This window comes from Sciurus carolinensis, chromosome 3, assembly GCF_902686445.1.
Source record: "Sciurus carolinensis chromosome 3, mSciCar1.2, whole genome shotgun sequence".
NCBI classification, from domain to species: Eukaryota; Metazoa; Chordata; class Mammalia; order Rodentia; family Sciuridae; genus Sciurus; species Sciurus carolinensis.
The window spans coordinates 59,946,519-59,962,767 of NC_062215.1; the positions used below are offsets into that span (position 1 = coordinate 59,946,519).

Sequence of the window (16,249 nt, forward strand, 5' to 3'; positions counted from 1 at the left end):
ATAATGTAAGAACAAGAGAGCACATAAAATGTAGCTTTCACATAGGCTTCTCCAGCATAACCTGGGAAAGACAAAGAGGGCAAAGCCAGGTCCCCAAGACCACTTTCCCTAGTTCACTACTCAGCCAAACCTCCTTTCTTTTGCCTGTTGAACAATTATGTAGTATGCTACTTCAACCGAAGTTCCCATTGTGAGGGAAAAGCGTGGGCAAATATTCCAATATTAATATCATAATATTAATGTGAAAATTATGTTAAAAGCCCTTCTCACACAAGGGAATTTTCTTCCTACAAAGGTCCCTACCTAAGGATCCTGCTATATGTCTGTTTCTCAGGCTGTAGATGAAGAAGTTCAACATGCGAGCCATGACTGTGTACTTCAGAGACACAGCAGTATCTTTCACAGTTGAATTATTAGCTTATGGACATAAGTACTGACCATTGACTGTCCCATAGAACAGCACCACCACAGAGAGGTGAGAACCACAGGTGGAGAAAACCTTACAGATACCTCAAGCAGAAGGGACCTTGAGAATGGAGAATACAATCCTTGCATAGGACACAAGAATGAGTAAGAATGGGATGACAACAATCCTCCTATAATAAATATCACCAACACATTAACGTGAGAGTCAGAGCAGTCAAGCCTCACAAGGGCGGATATTTCACAGAAAAACTGTGGGATCACATTGTCTGCCCAGAAGGACTATCTGGGAATCAGCAGAGTGTGCAACAAGGAACAGAATGTGGTCAGCAACCAGGACAGCGCCACCAGGGAGAGACAGAGGTTGGGACTTATGATGGTGGAGGAGTGCAGGGGAAAGCAGATGGCCCATATTGATCACAGGCCCTGGCCATGAGGTTGAAGTTCCCAAGGTCTCCAAAAAATAGAAAGAAGTGAATTTGTGTCAGGCAACCTGCATAGGGGATGGATGGAAATTGATTCTGCATGTTCTGTAGCAATTTGGGCATTGTGAAAGAGGAGAACCAGAGGTCAGAGAAAGACAAAGATGTTGAGAAACAAATACATGGGTGTGTGGAGATGGGAGTCCAGATGAACGAGGATGATGATGAAGAGTCCCCCTCATCATGTGGCAAGCTACATGGTCAGGAATAAGGCATAGAACAGGTTTTAGTGTTCTGACTGGATGGTCAGGCCCAGGAGGAAGAATTATGAGATGAAAATTTGGATTTTTCCCATTATTATCTGTCTCAAATGACAAGAGAATAAGAATGAATATAGTACAATCATATTTAGGGATACAGGGAAAAAGATAGATGTCTAAGACAATTTTATTACAGTATGTTGTTTTAATAGTTCTATTTTATGATTAGATATTGTTGCTAGTCTTTTCCTATGCCTAATTTACTATTGGTTTAATGTTGACTAACCCCCTCCCCGACAAGGGTCCATATGTAAAGACCTAGACTCAGGATTACAGTATTCAGAGTTGCTGTAGTTTAGTGGCAGGACCTTGTGGAAGTCCTCAGGTCATCGTGGATGACATTGAAAAGGATCATAGAACTCTCCATTCCAGTTGGAGATGCACTCCTTCCTCTCCATGTGCTCTGCCATCCCTATCCTGCAACATGAGGGGATAATACAAGGGCTGGCCTGGCCATGGCAGCCATTTGGCATCTGAACCCCTCAAACTGTTTTCTTAAATGAACCTGTTTATAAGTTGACTGTACTAGATATTTCATTGTATTGGTAGAAAGCTAGTATAATAATCTCTTTAATAAATGGGGATGGAAAAATTAGACTTCCATATTCAAATTTTTAAATTTTAATCCACACTTCCATTCTGTACAAAAGTTCAGAGAAAATGGATCATCAATCTTAATGTTTGAGTGCTGAGGAGATTACCTGTGACATCCTACTCTGTGGAGGCTGAGATGTCCCAAAACAAAAGCCAAGGTGCAAATGGAGCAGATATGCAGTGCTTTCAAGTTGTAGCCACTAAAGTCAGTTGTGATCACTGCAACATGGATTGAAATAAGAGGATGAGAAAACAGAATAGTACACCAGAAGTGTGTAATTCTTAAGAGCATGCTCTTCTGCCAAGGGACATAAAAATTCTTTAGACTATTATTTGAGCACTTTCTGATTCATGTGCAAGCTAATGTGCAAACAGCAGAGTTGCTCCTGTGCATGGGGTAGTTGATATTGATCAGCAAGGGGAAACTTTGTTACTCTGCACAACTGGAATACAGAAGGTGACATCTGAAATCCTGGGAACAGTTTGGATGGCACTTTGTATTTTCCAGTCCATTAACAAACATTAATGAAAACTACAAAACCCAATAGAGGCAACACCAATAAGGATGCAGGTACCAAGGAAGCAAATTTGCAATGTGTCATTATGTGAAAATCCTCCAGCTCATGATGGCCAATGAGGAGTGGATATTGAAAAAGTGAATTATATGTGCCAAATTTGGCTTCCCAAATGCCGAGAAAGAAGTATCTTGGCTTTAGGAAGTGGCATGACATAGATGGAGGAAGGGATAAAGATTGTGCTGGATGCTCTTAAGGAGTTCCATAGAAAATGAGCCAAATGTAGTGTAAAGTCAAATAATTTTTCAACCCTATGTGAGGAAGGATTTATTGGACTTGATCTCAGAAGTTTATTTTTTCTTCTTTTTCTGATTTCTTCATATCTGCATGTGTTTTAATCATAGGATTCTGATGCTTGTTAAATGCATTTCTTTCTCTCTTAGGAACTGTGGACGGCAAGATAGGAAGTAATAATAGGTTCTTCCATCCTTGCAGTGTTCCTGAAACAAGAGTTACATGGTGGCATTCTATTGAAATTCACTGGTGGTTACCTGTGTTCCAAAGGGTAAAGCCTAAACTCTTAAATTCCTAAGACATTTTGGGACAGTCACAGTGTCATCCCTGATTATCTTGCTGTCTCTGAAGCCATCCTTCTTCATTCTTCCTCCTGAAATGTAGGCTGCAGCCACACAGGTCTCCTGCTTCTTCCCTACACAGGGAATAAGAAAGCATCTGTCCTGAACAGCTCATCATCTTCACCTTCCCCCAAAGGATGGGGGAACAGGAGTGAACATAGGCTGTCATAAGTCACCACTGCAGGACTCTGGGATAATTTGCCTCTGAGAGGTCCTCCAGCATCAGTACTCCTCTGGGATGCAGAGCCCCTTGGGCTCTTTTGAGTTGAAGGGGAAGAATGAGAAGGGATGGTGCAGTTAGGTGAAGACTACAGAGGCTGCTACTTCCTGTGCCTCTAATGAATAAACAGGATCCAGGATCAGTGTCCTGGAGTCAAAATCAACCACCCTGTGTGAGTTAGTAGTGGAGTGAATGAGTTCTAGTAGTCATTTGAATGTGATTGTCTTGTATTCCCAGGTTCTACAATGTTCTGCAGAATAATTCAAGTTTGTTAAGTTTCCTCTTTTCCATCTTTTTTCCTTCCAAGATTTTCTCACATGGCTTCAGTAATTCAATATTTTCATACTTTATTAATAATAATGTTCATTATTATAACATTGTCCAGTGTACTTGCAATGATTATATCATTTGCACATAAAAATAGTCATGAATAAGGGTTCAGTGCTATAATGATTCATGAAAATTCTTTAGTTTACATTCATCTATGGAGTTTTAAAAAGCTTTACATAGGCCTCCTGTCACAGATTATGATTAAATTTATCTGAAATGGCTCATTAACCTGTATCTTTAATGACAATGTGTGTGTTTGCTACTCAAGTGCAATTCAGTGACAACAGTACTGACATCACCTTGGTGTTCATTTAAAATTCTGAAGTTGAGCTACAGAACAAGATTTGGTGTTCAACAGAATCCCCAGGTGACTTGCATGTTTATTAAATTTTAGAAACAATACTTCCCTAGGTGATTCTTATGTACAAATCAGTTTGAGAACTATAGATTTAAGAGTTAGGTCTTCAGTGACAACATCAGCAGGTGATGTCTGGGCTTTGTGGTCCCTGTATATACTGCTTATACATGAGATCATTCCACTCACCAGGAATTCAAAATTGTGACACCAGGTGCATGATCTACATGTTTCTTTCTACTGTAATACTAACACCTAATATTCAAGGGCACATATTGTTTATGTGGCAGTGTTGGACACCATCAGCAGGGTGAAGTTACCAGCAGTTGTACTTGTTCATTTCATCTTAACAAAATGAGCTTCCCACATCTGTTAAAGCTCCTCCTCCGCTTTCTTTTAACAGCTTTTTTACATACTGGGGTTTATTAGGGCCAACTAGAATTATGATCTCTGTGTGTATGATTGTGTGTGCAAATTTATTTAAGAGCCTAGTTCATATGATGTTGAATATTTCTAAGTTCACAATCTGCAGTGAAAGACAGCAGACTGTAGACCAGGAAAGAATGGATTAACCTTTTGAATGCAGAGCATTCTTCTTCAGGGTCGGAATGTCCTTTGGGGACCAATTTTTTTTTTTTCAGGAACCTGGTATTTATTATTAAAGTCATATTCTATGTCAACAAGATGCCACAACTCCAAAAAAATGTGCACATTGCAATCTCAATTCAGTCAAATGGGACCCCAGACATTAAAAAAGTAATTCACATTACCCCAAAAGCAATTGAATTTTTTAAAGATCATTATATATGCAGCCAACAAGTTAGAATGGTTACTGAGAAAAAATACAAATCTAGAGGTCTAGTTTTGATGTTTTAAAAAGGCAACTGCTTAAGCATTTCTATGGATTTGAATATCAGTCTCTCGACCACTGAGCTTCATGCCATTCATCATCCAGTAGGCTCTTTCAGCAACCTCTGGTGACTCCAGTTTAACCACACTGCACCCCTTGGATATCCTGTTTTCCATTTGATATTGTCACAGGGCACAGGGCCACATTGGTTGAATTTGTCCATTTTTGTTTGTTTGTTTGTTTGTTTGTTGGAGTACTGGGGATTGAATGCAGGGTCTTATGCTTGAGAGGCAAGCACTCTACCAACTGTTGTATATCCCCAGCCCTTGAATTTGTCCTTCAGCATATTCCATGTAAAATCAAATGGGAGATTTCTCACAAGTATCTGGCATGCCTTTTTGACCACCCCAGGAGCATGGCCTCCAGCTCTGCCAAAGGAATCTGTAAAACTTCCTCCAAAGTTGCCATGTTCCATCTCAATGGTGTGGTCAAAGCTGGCACCACTGCCATCCCCCATGAGCAGATCCATGCACTCAATGCCAGCACTCAGGGCTAGACCCATGGTTTGGCCCATGTGCCCCAGGATATTGCTGCCCATTCTTTCCAGGCCCATGTACTCAAGACTCTTGGCTCCCATGCACTCCAGGTCCATACACTCCAAGTTGTTGACTCCCATTCACTGCAGGCTGGTGGCCATGCAATACATCACAGGGCCCATGCCCTCCAGACAGGCCCCCATACCAACAGGCATCATGTACTCCATGCTCAGGCCCATGTGCTCAGTTGTTTGGCCCATATGGTCAGGGGACACAGCCATGCACTGCAGGCCAAAACCCATGTTGGCACCTGTGTGCTCAATACCAGAGCCAGCACACTCCATGATCTGTCCTATTGCTCAATGCTGGGGGCCAAGTGGTCAAGTCCCACTGGGTCCATATACTCGATGATGGAACCCATTCACTCTTTGGAGACCATGAAGGCCCATGCACCAGGCCCATGCACTCCATCTCAGAGCCCACTCAATCCATGCCATGGCCCAGGCCTATTCCCATGACCTACATGCCAGCACCCTCAATGCAGTCAGTGTTCCTTTCCATCCCAGGGATGCTGTCTCCACCTCCCCCTCCTCCCTGCTTTGCAGTGATTCCCTCCTGTCTTCAGTGCATTATTTAGGATTTCACTTATTGGGCCCATGTTCATCCCAGATCCAAATAGCCCCATGTTTTCCATACAACCACCAAGGAGCCCTCCATGCCTGCAGGCCCTGTTTCCCATTCCAAGGCCTTTGTTCAGGTGATTGGCATGAATAGGGTGCCCTCCTGTTCCTAACCCCATGCCAGTACCACCAAGTCCATGGGGAAGTTGCTGTGGGTGTTCAGGAGGGAAAAAGTCTCCCTTTGGTAAGGCCCTCTCATCCATTTTGATGTGCATTTGGACTATCAAATAGTGATTGGCCTTTAAACATAGATGCCACTTGCAAAGGGATGAATTCTTGATCAGGAGAATAAAATCTGTCTTTCCTCTTAGGTTTTTGAACTGATGATACAAGCCTCATCACAAATAGAGGGTAATCTGCTTTTGTTAAAGTCTACTGATTTAAATGTTAATCACATTACAAAATATCTTCATGGCAATGTAAAAGTCATAATTAATGAAAACTTGGCCTCAGGACCTAGCAAAATTGACATATAAAATTAGCTCTTACATATGATATAGGTATCTGAGGAGGACTCAAGGTAGAGCTTTAAAAACTGTTTCTGTCCTCTATTACAATAATTTACATAATGTTCTCATTTATTTTAATCACATTGATTTGATGGCATCCTGTGTATTAAGCATAAGAATGTTCCATTGGTGTCAGTATTGCTGAAAAGGGCAGGACATCTAATGTACCCTAATATTTTCCATGAATAAAAAGGCTACATCTGAGAAGTTGGTAACGCAGTGACAAAATGTGCTATGTGGTAATGTCTAAAGAGTTTGTATTCTGGGAGGATGAAAGTTGCAGTTATTCTACTTAAGTGAATTGACTTCCTTAAAGTCGAAGGGATATGTCTCATCCTGAAGGATGAGCCAACAAATATTGATGAAACATTGGCCACATCAGGTACCATTTACCAGGTCCTGCCCTGCTATAGATGTGACGTAGATATGACCTTTCCTGATTAAAATTCACAACCTGGTGAGAAGTCAGCTATCAATCTCTAGTCAGAACATGAGTGGTATTACATGAGAATAGATGCTGTGGAAACTTCTGAGGACTCACCTAGTGTGTGGACACAGGAAGTTTTAGCTTAGCAAGTGTCATATAATATGCCTGAAAGTAAGTGTAGGTAAGTTAGGTGAAGAGGGAGCAGATGGACAAAGTGATAGGAGGAACAGCAAGTATGCAATTCTATTAAGTTCAGCATTGTTGCAGAGTGGATTAAAAGAATCACTGTGGAGACAGGTGAGAAAGTGGAGGTGGATGCAGGTCAGATCATAAAGCAACATTTGTGCCCTCAAAAGGAATGTTATCTTAAGAGCAATGCCAGTCCTCTGAAGCACTAATCAGGAGAGGGTTGATCAGATTTCTACTTAGAATGCTACTGCATATATGAAGCATATTGAAGGTAAAGGGTATTGAGGCATATAAACAGGGACATGACTTGAGAGATTGATTCAATAGTTCAGGTGAGATAAGATGCCATCATGGACTAGGAATGTGGTCTTGTGATAAGGAGTGGATGAAGTAGCAAGAGAACGAAGTGTAGAGTATACATGACTTGGTACATTGGAGTTGATGGCAAGAGAAAAGAATGAATGAAACAATTCACAGACTTCAATATGATGCTGCATTCCTTTTTTGAAAAATTTAAATTTCTATCTGAAGCTCTTAAACCACTAATTTATCATGTGTTCTTTTTGAAAACCGAAACTGAGCTTTAAATGGTAGTCTCTTCTCCTAGGTCAGTGCTAAGATTCAAACAACTCGGGTCAACACTCACTCTTATAAATTGAACTTTTCAATTCCTAAATAGAAATCTCTTTTTGTGCAAGGTTCTCTTAACCTTTTTACTTTTCTTTTCTTCTCATGTCTGCATTTTCCTTCCTTTTTACTTGATCTGTATTTAAATGCACATTATATTTCCTTTCTTATAGCAGTTTAGTTTGTATTTGCTGGAAACTGAGTCGTCTTGGGGCCCTAAGTGTTGTTTCCTCAAGCATGGTCAAGGAGGCCAGAGTCTGCTTTTAACCTCACTCTTAAAGATCACCTTTCCCTCCTTGGTTTTTCCAAGTCATCAATAAGCTTTACATCCATGATCTTATTTAACTCCTGTGATGATTCCATGAAGGAAAGGGAATCTTATATGATGTCAAAGATTGAAGAATGTGGAATTTGAACATGCCAGTGCTCCACTATGTATCAACACTGAACACATTTAAGACTGCTGACCTCAAAAATAGAATTTGTAGCCTTACATTTTTCAACATGAGCTGCATGTGTCATTGTCTATGTTTCCATTCTTGGTTATTAACTTCCTTATACCCTGCAAGTGATGACAACCAAATTTGTCATTTTGACTTCTCTTAAATGGCACTGACCACATCTCTGTAGCATGTTCTAGTTTTTATCCTCATTTTTTAATGGACATCTTCACTTGTTTTCTGACACAAAGTTGAACCCTTTATTAACTACCCACATATGCTCTTCTCCTAAATTCCATCTAAGTGTCCTCTGGGTGAGCATTCATCACCCAGCATGCTCAGTGTCTTTTGGTTCCTGTGGGTGAGCACCCTTCACCCATCAGTGCTGGGTCCCCTGGGTGTGTGGCCCTTTTCCAAGCAGTGCTTAGGCTTCTCTGTGTGCTGTGGCCTCCCCCCAGTCTGTATTCTTTGCAGTTGATCCTTGGTGGTCTACTGGTGAGCACCACCCTCCCTCTAGTGTTACTTCTTCATGAGACTATGGTGGGTATTTTTCCTCCAGTTCCCTGTGTGCCTTAGATCTTTGTTGTTCAGTTAGTATTTCCTTTCTCACCTGTCCCTTGTAGAACTTCTTGTGTGGTTTATTTTGGGCTCTTAAGATGTTAGAGGTTTGAATTTCTTGGCTGCTTCTCATGTGTGGTACATGAGTACTCTAAAACCGTTGTGGGCCTTCATCTCCCCAGCTTATGATCATTCATGGAGATATTTGTCCTGAATGGGTTATTTGTGCTCATTCAGTGAGTAGATCTGTGGCTGCTGACAAACTTTCTGCAGAGTGTCTTTCTGTACTGAGCCAGAGCTGGCTGTCCTGAGGTTAGAAGACCTGAGGCAGAGATTTCCTGAACCCACCTCTGACCCCTTTCTGCACAGGCTGCCTCCTTCCTAGGGCCCTTCCTTGAAAAGATTGGGATCAGGTGCTCTATCCTCCTCCAAGGCACTCTTCTTGTCGTTCCTAAGCTCTTGCTCACTCTGATGATAGCCAATGTCAGCCTCATGGTCTTCCTCTTCTGTCACCTGGACTCTTTCCCACGTTGGGAATTGAGTGTGGGTTTTTCCCTATCTTTAGTCCCAGCATTTTGGGGTCATAGTCATCATGTTCTGCTCTGTACCCAGTGGGAGGAGCATCATTGAGGAGAGGAACAAAAGCTCCAGGCATAGCTTGTGTGAGGGAAAAGGATCTGAGTGGGATGGACCAGCCAGTGGTGCACCATACCCTGTAGCCCTCTGGGTTTTCAGAGGCCCTCAGTGTCCCTGGCCCTGCAACCTATATGGGATGCCAGCAGAAGTCAATCAGACTTTCTGAAGAGTGCTTGTGTATTCATTATCTTCATGGGTACAGAGGATGTGTGACACGTGCTTTAAAATGGTCTTCAAATGCACCTCTGTCATTTGTGGATTCCACACATCAAGTGCCTCCGAATGCTTCAATTTCGGCGGACTCTTGTATCTGTAGCCAGCTGACAGTTGCCATAGAGCCACCATGGACAAGATCAGGCTCTTAGTAAGTGCTTCACTGCTATTTGACTCAACAGAGAATTTGCTGACAGTGTTCACTGACTGATAGTTGAGTACAGTTTTGACAAGAAAGTTGGGAGATAATTTCATTCATAAATAAGACAAAAACAAAGCAAGCAGAACATTCATGTGTAGTGTACCACTTTGTTCAGGTCAAGTGAGTGTTTTTGGTGGAATGGATGCTAGTGTTCGGACTAGAAGCTTAGTTTTGTAGCTATTCAAAATGGAATAGCTACATACATAAACATTCTTGCATTATTAACCTTTTTTCATTCCTTCATTATATTGAGACAATGAACAAAACAACAAACCAGTCCACCAATGGGGAGGTTGCCCATTTCCATTTTGTAGATGCTTCATACAACTGGGGCTGTGCATGGCCAGGAATGGATCTGGAGTAGAGCACTGTGTTTGCATCTGAACATGACTCAGGTGTGTCCTGAGCCTGGGTGATAGCAAGACTTGATGGAGAGATCTGCAGAAGAGCAGGGCACAGGAGCCTCATTTTCTGACTCCTAGCAACTCAGGAAAGGCTGACAGGTTGAAGAGCAAACCATACTCATGGCCGCACATGGCTTATACACACACATTCCAATGCACATGGACAAGTGCATGCACAGAAGATCAGGGAGGATTTGGGGCCCACAGGGTCATCTGTCCTGTAGCCCAACTGTGGAGGGTCATCCCACATAGCTGTGTCCCTTGCTCCCCTCCAGTGTCCAGGCCTGCTCTCCTCCCCAGACTCCTGCTGGCCCTCTGTTCTCTCCACATTACTCTTCTAGAGCCTCCCTCACTGCATTCCTCTTGAGTAAACCAAACCTGTTGTGTGAGCTGGGCTTGGGCTCTGCACAGTTCTTCAGAACCTGAAGTCAGAACAATCAGTGGGACTTTTGGGAGAAAAATACACTGAAAGCTAAGATGTTGGGTAAACCTGTCCACCCTTTTGATGCCTTAGGACTGGACACTTGGAAACACAAATAAAAGTCAAACGGGGAGGTCAGACCTCAGCCTCCTGATTGCAGACCTTCCTTAAAATGAAAATATCAAGTGCCAATGAGAATGAGTTGAGGTGGACATTTCCAAATATACTACACACCCAACAAGCCAGTAGGAAGTATTTTGAAAGCAAAACCCAGCTCTCATTCCTTGGGTTCAGTGATGCAGATGGAGCAATCAGAAGAAACTCTGCTCACTTAACCACTTTTAGAAATTGTAAAGCACTTCAAAGGATCAGGAGGAGGGTGTTTATCCAGTAAGGCAGAGTGTGCCCAAGAAATGTGTGGTTCATTATAATATGGAAATTTTCTTTCAAGGGAAGAAACACTTGTGTGATTAATAGTGAAGGTGAAAGAGAGAGATCCACACATTTAAAGGGGGAAGGGAAAGCAGAGGAGATGCCAGAGCACTTAGCTCTACCATTGGAGAATATGTCCAGGTTTGGGAACAGCACTGAGGTGCAGGTAGTCCAAGGGTGAAAGAGGAGAGTGTGGGACTCAGACAACAAAGTTCTCCATGCACACATGGGAGGCAGGATGGGGAATGAGGTGGAAGGTAGGTCTGAGCACCTATTCTGAGCCCCAAGTTCTCATAGTAATCCTCAGTGACCTTCATAGTGGGTAGAGCCCTGGAGAGAAGTGGAGCCCCATGAGGTGAAAGGGAGTCCTGGGAATTTGCAGCCGGGGAACCTGGCCAGATATGGGCAGGAAGGCAGATACTGCCCATGACCACTCCACCACTGAAAGTCCACCCGATGGTGCACCTGGTGGACCCCAGGCAGGTGCTTCAGGACTCCAGGTAAAACCATAGCCTATGAACCACTCTAAGTTTGTTTTGTTGCTCAGATTTGTCTTTTGACCCTGACTCTTAACAGTCTGTTACTTCCCCTCTGACAAGAGACCAGATCAGAACAAAGGACGGGACAAGTCCATCCCTGCCACATGGGTTCAGACCACTTGGTGGACAATCAGTGATGTCCTCAGAAAAAGTTATTCAGAGACAGGGGAATTGCCAGATGAACCTGGCCAAGTGCCAAACTACCCAAAGTAGCCCTTGCCCAGGCTTGGGAACAGGGTTTCCATGTCCTCCACTAGTTGAAGTGTGGGCATCTTTGCAGGTTGGCTCTTTTCACTGAGAAGCTCTGGGTGCCCTCGAGGGGATCACAGCACCAACCTGGCAATAAATGACAAGATGACAGGGAGCCCCATATCCCTCAATCCTGCAGGAAGGACAAGGTACAGGACTGTGATGGTGCCCAATTCCAAGAAGCTCCAAATTGCTTTGTTCTCAGTCCCTGGCATTTCCTTCCAATGTCCTTGCAGGCAAACTTCCCATGCTCAGGATGAAAGTTTTGGACAGGCCAAAGCCCTGTCCTAGGAAGGAACGCAGGGCTAGAGGGAACTGATCATGCTCCCTAGCAGGTCTACATATCTGTGTCTCTAGGCTTGTATTCTTTAAATGTCAGAGTTCCTATGGGATGGGCTGTGGCAGATGAGCTTCTTCCTCTGATTGGGTCAAATTGTGATTAAATTCATTTTTCCTTTGTATATTGTCTTATTTCTGATGCTGGTGAATACTCCAAACCAGTCTGCAGAAACTCCTGATTCTTGGGCCCCAGGAATACAAAAGGTCCTCCCCCATGCCTGCTCCCCTACTGGGACTCCCAAGAATCCTGCTGACCTTGGGCCCCTCACTGAGGCCATGTCCATGTCCTCTGCACATTGGTGGTCATGAGCAGCCTGAACCTGCAGTGTCCAAAGTCCAGGGTCTCTGTCCCCTCCTGGACTCCTCACTTTCTTCCCTTCTCCCACTGTGCCAGACCACCACAGCAAGTCCTCCTAAGGGCAAGGGGAACCCACCTACCCAGACCACCCCAAGCTGATCCTGAGCTTCAAGGTGGGTTGCTGGGGCACAGTCAGGGCTGGAGGGAGAGTCCAGAGAAGAGGGCCTCTGAGCCCCACCCTAAACCCCAGCCTATGGTTAATATCCCCCTCCCCAGATCTGCATTCCAGGAGGCAGCAGCCAGAGTCCAGCTCCCTGGAGAAACGTGAAGGACACAGGGCAAAGTCTTTGAGTGGGAGACCCCTGGCATCAGGCTAGCAGAAGGAAAGGCTCATGGGTGAGGGGAAGCCCACAGCTCTAGGACCTGGGGATTTTGAGTTGTGTGGTGGGACTGCTGTCTTGTGGGTGCCCAGGTGTGTCCTGAGCTGACTGGCAGTAGGAGGGCGGCTGGGCCCTGATCCCTCAGTGTATCACCAGTGGCAGCTGGGACAGCAGGGGCTCAGCAGGGTCTAGGAGGGTGATTACCAGGACAGTGCAAGCCCCACTTCTAGGTCCTAAGGGCCCTCATGTTCCCCAACATGGCACAGGAACCATGATCTCAGCCACAGGACACAAGGACACATGTTCATAGATGTTTCCAAACAGTGACTATATAATGCACCACAACAGAGCCTCAATAGTATTGAAAGTATGGTGTGGGTATGCAGTGTGATGTGTACGTGTGTGGTGTGTGTGATGTGTGTGTCTTGTTCGTGCTGCGTTTGTGTGTGAATTTTGGTGCTGTCTGTGCCATGTGTTTTTTGAACATTGATTTGTAAAGGATGGTGTATTTCGTGGCAAGTGAACTGTAGTATTGTGTTGAGTGCGTGTGTTGGGTTGTGTGTGTGTGCACATGGTGTGCGGAGGTGTGTTTTGTCCATCAAATCCAGGGTGACTGTGGCTTCACAGAACCAGGGCCTCAGGATCACAGGGAGCAGAGCTGGTGCCACCCTGCCCTCTGGTGGCAAATGCCAGTCATGGCAATGACAATAATCCCTGTGTTCACAGGACAAGACAGCCTGTGGCAGAAAAGGAACATCCCTGAGACTGACATATAAGTCAAGGCCCTAGTGTCCACCAGGGAATTTTAGTGTCAAGATGGCAGTCAGCTGGTGGGGCCGGTGCTCAGAAGCAGCATGGCTTCCAGTCACCTCATGGTGGACAGGTTGAAAGCCCCCTTGCACTCCCTGTAGCAGCCCCAGGAAAGCCTCCCAAAGCCACACACATGCTCATGTTCATGGACCCCAGGAACAGACTCATGTGCTGCTGGGAAGGCCACAGGTACAAAATCCACTGAAACCAAGAAGTGTGTTCAGTGGCCATGTTTTTAATGATTTTGATTCTGCAGCTGCAGCCGTGAGTGCTCACACAGTAGAGAAGGGTGGAAGTAAAAAACCAGGGCATGCTCGCCACTGGCCAGTGGCTCTGATGAAGGCCCTGGATAAATGAGGGGCCATTCTCCACACTCTCCCCATTCTTATTACACCACTCAAAGCTTCAAGCCTGAGACAGGGGGAGCCCCTTGTCAAGGTAACAGCAAGGTATTCCTGGGAGCACCTTCCAGCCTGGGAGCTTCCCTCCTCGGCATCTGGGGTGATACCTGCTCAAGGGAAGGCTCTTGATCAGGACGGGTCTGGAGGGTTCCTTCTCTGGGGCTCCTGGACCAGGATGCCCTCAAATGAAAGGAAGGCCATCTTTCTGGATGTTTACTTTTGGTGTCCCCCTGTATACACACTGTATACACAAAAGTACCTCCAGTGCTGTGATTGCCCAGGTGGCTTTGTAGAACATACATGGGTTCCACACTTCCACCGCTAGCACCCCCGACAGCACCCGGCCACCCCCACTCTGAATCCTTTTCTGTGCCCTTTCCTGCTGTTTCCAAGGCCTGGAGTCATCCTGTGGCCTTGGCCCGCAGGGTAACATGGCTGAGGGAGGAAGGCCATGCCAGTGCCCAGAAGAGAGGTTAAGCTCCCATCCAGGTGGCAGAGAAGGCTCTGGCTGAGACAGCAGGGCGTCAGCCACTGGGGTAGCCATGGGGATGTCAAATGAAGCAGGAGAAGTCAGAGGCCCTGGCCACATCTCAGATGCTTTTGTCCTGCCCCTTAGGTCGAACTCATCCCTGAACAGGTGGACCTCATACTTTCCTCACAAGATGAAATCACGGAACCTTACAGTCCCTGGACCTGCCTCAGCAGACAGCACTGGTTGGATCTGAGTTTGAGAGAAACATGAATTTAGTATAGGTTTTAGTATAGGTGTATCTCGTGCAGCATGAGGAGTGAATCCCAGCAGGACTGGCTGGAGGATGGAGTGCCCCCCAGGCCCACTTGTTAAAGGCCAGGCCCTGGATGGTGCGCCTGAGAGGTGGTAAATAATAATAAAACCAAGCTGTCTCCCCACTCAGTCCAGGGCACAGAGTGCATGGTGAGGGTTGGGGCAGCTGATATTCAAATGCACCTGCAGCCAGTGGGGCAAGAGTCAGCTTGGAAGGCTCTGGGTCCCCTCAGTCACCCAGTATCTCCACCCCATGTTCCCTCTCCCTGCAGTGCCTGCCTTGCAGCTGCATTGGACCTTCAGGAGGGTTTGTCCCTTTGTTGGAAATACCCCATGCTGCAAGAAATCAGGCACAGCTCAAGGCAAATATTACTTCTGCAGAAGGATGTGCTATGGAACAGTCCAGAGAGCAAGCACCCCTGCACGGGCAGGCTGCCTCTTTTTAATCCCTAAGGCAACACTGCCCCTTGCTCTGAAAGGAAGCACTTGAGAGCTACAATCTATGTGATTGGCTCACTTTAAAACGGAGGCAGAAAAAGGGAAGGGCTGTAGTTAAAATGGCTGCAATTGGCTCTTACAGGATGCTAACTAAATACTGGATTCTGAAAATGGACCACCAGACTTTCTGTTTCTCACAGCTTCACACTCATCCTACCTGCCTATGAACCCTTGCATGGTCTCAGTGTCCCTTTAAAGTGTAGTGCAACTTAGCAACCACTGGTCAGGTGGCTGTCCTCATAGGCATTGCCCTCACTTTCCAAGTTTTTGAACCTCTACATGGGCAAAGGTGACCCCCTTGGGAACCCTTGCTGGGGTCACTGCCAATGATAACCTAGCACCAGCCACTGCCTCCTTGAGGGGACAGTCCCTGTCCCCATTCCTCACTGCTGCAGTCTCCCTTGCCTAGCCCTGGGGGCTGACCAATCCCATTCGCCCCTGGTTTTCTTACATCCCCCACTGTTGGCCGTGGGAGAAGCCTGTTCCTGGATGGAAAGGGGCTGGTGGAGTGTGCCAAGGAGGCATGGAGAGCATCCCCCTACAGGGGTGCCCTACCACTGAGCGGCACTCCCCAGCCCTTTTTATTTTGAGACAGGATCTCCATAAATTGCACAGGCTGCCCTGACCTTGGGATCCTCCTGCCTCAGCATCCCAGGTGGCTGGGATCAGAGGCATGGCCAGGAGGAAGAGACTCCAGAGCAGCAGGCACTTCCTCAAGCTAGAGCCCTGCTGGGTCAGAAGCCTGGGGGAGGGAGCTGCATCCCTTGCTGAGGGCGCCAGGCTTTTTGCACCCCAGCCTAGTTGTGAAGCCTGCATGGCCCCCGCAGACAGCCCGCCACCGCCCCCTGAGGGGAGCAGGGAAGTGGGCAGTCTGCGCCTCCGCGTGCTCCGCTATCCTTGGCCTGTGTGCACAGCCAAAGGTTCCAGAAGGAAACCTCGCGCGCGCCACCAACTGTTCAAGAAGGAAACGTCGCAGGCCAGAGGATGGCTGCAGGAGACCTTGCAGCCAGAAG

At 45.8% G+C, this 16,249-nt stretch overlaps 2 pseudogenes; both read right to left on the minus strand.

Annotated features, from left to right (window-relative positions):
* Nucleotides 1-253: 253 nt before the first annotated feature.
* On the minus strand, nucleotides 254-971 carry LOC124979395 (olfactory receptor 1468-like; annotated as a pseudogene).
* Nucleotides 972-4,702: 3,731 nt separating this feature from the next.
* LOC124980961 (heterogeneous nuclear ribonucleoprotein M-like) lies at nucleotides 4,703-6,129 on the minus strand (annotated as a pseudogene).
* Between the last annotated feature and the right edge of the window lie 10,120 nt (nucleotides 6,130-16,249).